At 34.4% G+C, this 5,000-nt stretch overlaps 1 long non-coding RNA gene across 1 annotated transcript in view; it reads right to left on the bottom strand.

The window, feature by feature from the left end:
• Positions 1–4,743: 4,743 nt before the first annotated feature.
• LOC307000129 overlaps positions 4,744–5,000 on the bottom strand; it is a 45,435-nt gene continuing 45,178 nt past the window's right edge. Inside the window, exon 4 of the long non-coding RNA XR_013797989.1 lies at positions 4,744–5,000. This exon is cut by the window's right edge and continues 122 nt beyond it. This is a non-coding gene — a long non-coding RNA (uncharacterized lncRNA).

Consider the following 5,000-nt stretch of genomic DNA (forward strand, 5'->3'; position numbering starts at 1 on the left):
AGCAATTTAGCGAGAACAGACACTGCGTACCTTTTTGAAATAATGGTGAACCGTACATACTGTATAGCCTTTTTAAAAATGACAGGGTACATATCTATGCAAATACAATAAAAAATAAAATAAAAAATTATAGCAAAAGTGCAGATGTTTAAGTTTGGGCTAACATGTTTCAAGGCAAGAAAAGCTAAGACTATTGCAATTTTTTCAAATACTGGGAAATATATATTGTTTGATGTGGTTACAGGGCAAGTGGTGCTTGTATAATAAATAAAGGTTTCCGAGTCAGTGATATAAGATTGTGTGTATGCATTTTTATTGTACTTACCCTGTAACTACATGGAACAAGAGGGTAACAAGCACCACTACATGAAACAAGAGTATCTTTCCCCAATATTTAAGCAAAAGTTGCAATAGTTTTCATTTCAGTGCACTTTTGTTAAAAATATTACTTTATAAATGCATTGATATGTACCCTGTAATTTTTAAAAAGGCTATACAGTATGTACTGGTTCACCATTATTTCAAAAAGGTACGCAGTGTATGTTCTCGCTAAATTGCTCCCAAATGTAAGATTGTTGTATCATAATAGTAGAATAAGTACCCCTTAGTTCTATAATACTTACAGTATAAATATTTGTTTAATTCTCCTGGTTGTTATCCCTTTATTACCCAAACTTAAAATATTGTTCCCTTATACTTATATTGTAAGTACGTTATAGGTACACTATAATTACCGAAGGTTACGGTGTAAAATCGCTTTAATTACGCAGTACTTTCCGGGCTGTAATCTAAAGCGTTACCAATTAAACAAGCAAAGCAAAATTGGGGAAATATGGAAAAATCTTACATTTTGCATAAATGTTATGACATATCCTGATAAAACAACATAATTTAAAGCATTCATAGTCCTTACATGTTGTCAGCTTATTAAGAAAAAACCGTGCATGTAAACTCACTCAAGACTAATCAAAATGTATTTGTTAGCATTCATAACTCTGATTAACGATGATTAGAAGTTGATTCATCATGCACACGTGTGTATCGCTCTCTAAACCCGTTCTGAAAGGTTCTTTCAAGAAGTTTAATAGCGTTTGCAAATGAGCAGCAGAGCTTCATTACTGCTTTGAGAAACGTAATTACCGGTGCTAATAGATATGGTAATGGAGACGGCACAGTCAACTCTTTAACGTTTCAATGTCAGTGACTGTTATTCTATCATCAGAAATCATTCATCTTGATATTTTCTGACGTTACGAGTGCAAACATTGATAAACAACATCACAGTCCATCCGTCAAACATCTGCAGGGGTTTAATAACGGTAATCAAGTGTGTGTTTGACATGAACATGCATTGACTATATCAACATCAATGCATGAAATATTGAATTATTTATCTGATTGCAATGCATTATTTATCCACAGCAAATGCATGCAATGCGGAGCAAATCATTTCCACTTGATCAGCAGTATTAGTTCTGTTAAATGAAGCACTTTGCCTGTGTTGGCTGCTCCTCACAGTGAAGTGAAAGACTGTTAGTGTTCCTTGTTTTCATTTGCTGTCTCTCTCTCTCTCTCTCTCGGTCTAGCTCTCTCTCGCTCTCACCTCAATCTCTGTACTCTATTTCGTGGTGATTTACCGCGGTGGCCCTGAATTGCCCTGAGAAGATTTGGTCCTGATAAGCATTGAGAGTCCATGAGAGCAGCTTCACCGCAGAACCAGAAACTCATGCCGTATAATCATTATTTTAATGTCTCCCGCTGCCATTAATCACAGTCACAGAGTAAAACACTGAGAGAGAAACGTAAGTGGATGTTCGTGTTGGGAGGGTTTGTAGTGATGTGGGGTTTTATTTATTTAGCTTTATTCATGACAGTGCCTTTTACACAACTTCAACCTCAGTGTTTCAACATATGCACATTTTCATTCAAACTAACTCAAATCTGTACATATATATTATGTTAATATTACTATATATATATATATATAATTTAAAGTATATACAATATATAATGTTTATTTTTAATTATTGAAAATCTCATTTAATATTTTTCATATACATATATATATATATATATATATATATATATACACATTTAAAAAAATATACATATAAATTAATAATTTATTTATATTTATGCATTGACATGTATGTATGTATATATATATTATAGATTTCAATACATTTATATATATATATATATATATTATTATTATAAATATTATATATATATTATTATATATTTTTTTATTTTAGTTTGCACTATCATGTAAAATGTTGTATTTACACCAAACACTACATATATTTACTGTATGTTGCAGTGATATTAACTTTATATGAGCGAGTATATATATAACTATTAAAACAAACTAAAATCTGTACATATTTATTATGTTAATATATATATATATATATAATTTAAAATATATACAATATAATGTTTATTTTTAATTATTTAAAAAAATATTTAATATAATATATTTATATATGATGCAAATAATTTTATATTTTTCATATGCATATATATATATATAAATTAAATATATATATATAAATATATATATATATATATGTAAATTAATAATTTATTTATATTTATGTATTGACATATATGTGTGTATATGTATATATATATATTATATATTTCAAAAAAATTATATATATATATATATTATAAATATTATATATATGATTATATTGTTATATATATTTTTTTCATTTTAGTTTGCACTATCATGTAAAATGTTGTATTTACACCAAACACTAAATATATTTACTGTATGTTACAGTGATATTAACTTTATATGAGCGAGTATAACTTAAAAGACTTAAAGTTGCATTTTAAAAAACTGTCATAATGACATTTAGCCTATCATTCATAATTTTCCTCTGGAGTTTGCAGCAGAAAGCTTCTTTCTCTCGCGACGCTTGTAATAATACCGTAATCCATCGCATCTTTAAATTACCTCCATTACGGAAGCATTAAAGGAGCGCGCTGTATCTTGATGAATCTCTCAGTCACACTGGGAGTCACTGGATCCATGTGAAGCTGTTAATTATTCAAACAGGTTAACCCAGCTGAGCACTTTAATCAAAGCACTGCAGATTAATCTGTGAGACTAACACATATTTTATCCGCTACTATTACATTTTATCATCCAAGAACAGCCTGTGTGATTATTAGCTCTCGCCGAGGAACGTCAAACTGTCTGCTATTTCTGTTTTCACACTAAATTAGCCTCATTAATGATAATTACTGCTACTTTTTCCCCATTTATGCCTTTCTTTTGAATGTGAGCGTGAACTTCATTAACCTGAAAACAGCAGATGTGGCTAATGAGGTGATGCCATCCATCAGGTCGGTCAAGATGTTGTGTAGATTGACTTTTACTGTGATAGCTTAAGGCAAACATCTTGAGACTAAATCTCATGCAGACATTGTGCAGTTAAAAATAAAGGTTTCAAAAGAGGGTTAAAGTGCCTCCAAGGTCAAAAAACACTTTAATTTTCTCATAACATCCATTACGGCATCGCCTAGCGTCTGAAACGCTTCCGTCGAGGATTCAGTCTCTCTAAGCCCCGCCTCTCTGAGAGCTGCTCTGCTGTGATTGGTCAGAAAGCAAACGCTCATTATCATATCTGAATCTCAGCTCTTGATCACAGTGATACGAACAGTGACGATGGCGTGGGTTTCACCGTATCAATCTCAGAAAACAACGTCTTCTCCACATGAACTGAACTCTTCCAGTCTCAGATACACTACAGTGTTTGAGGGCGGAGCTAAGAGACACTGATCAGCCAATTAGGACCACAGGCTGATATTATGCAAATTAGATACAAAAGGTTCAGCAGGAAGTGAGACTGAATTAAGCCTTGTTTATACTCGACGCGTCCGCACGAGCGCGAAAGTGCGCGCGGCAAAAATGACATCATTGTGGTGTGGGCGGTCGCGCGCAAAAATGACATCATTGCGGTATGGGCGGTCGCGCGCAAAAATGACGTCATTGCGGTGTGGGCGGTCTCGCGCAAAAATGACGTCATTGCGGTGTGGGCGGTCTCGCGCAAAAATGACGTCATTGCGGTGTGGGCGGTTCGCCTAGCGGTGTGCACGGCAGATTTTGTAACAGCGCCCGCGGCTCCGCATCCGAAGATGAACGACTTCGAGCCGAATCTGGCCGAGCACGAACTTCTCATCACACCAGCACCCCTAAATTAGTTGCTTACATTTAAAAAATGAGCATACAATAGCATAAAAAGTCTTTTTAATGAACATAAAGGTCCATGTTTAATACAAATGTACACGAAAGTTAATGAAATGTTTAGCGAAATTAGAATTTTTTTAAGAGATCGTTAATTTAGTTGTATACATACATGTATTATATAGGCTAGCCTACATATATTTTGTTCTAATGGCACACGTAATAATCTCAGGGTTTATTATTTTTGTATTGGTGATGGTATACTAAAATAAACATTGTCACGTGTTTATATTTCTTCTTCTCATCGATTCCTGATGGTTTAGAGAGGACAATCACTCGAGTCGCCCCCTGTAGTTTCAAAGAATAGTACAACGGCGAGCGCGTCAAGTATAAACGCCTCGACCGCTTGGAGAGGTGTGCGCGCAGTCAGCGGAGACTCGCGCTCGTGCGGACGCGTCGAGTATAAACAAGGCTTTACTGACGACTCGTTTCAGAATCTCTTTTCTTTCAGGAGATGAAAACTTTATTTATCTGCACTCTGATCTTTTAAACTTTGCAGATCTTTTACATTCACACACACGGCTCTATCACACACTGCATGAGACGTCATATCCCAAAAGGCATTACCAATTAACAAGTTAAGTTAGCATTTTTGTAGCCTTTATCCATTTATTTTGCCCAGTGCAACACACTATATGTCCATCACAGCTGGCTTCCTGAAGTTGTTTGCTGTTGTGCGAACGATGATTTCCCAAAGTTCAGTTGTTCACCGCGCTGATGCCGACCGGCAGCAATAATTGAT

This window comes from Phoxinus phoxinus, assembly GCF_949152265.1.
Source record: "Phoxinus phoxinus genome assembly, chromosome: 6".
NCBI classification, from domain to species: Eukaryota; Metazoa; Chordata; class Actinopteri; order Cypriniformes; family Leuciscidae; genus Phoxinus; species Phoxinus phoxinus.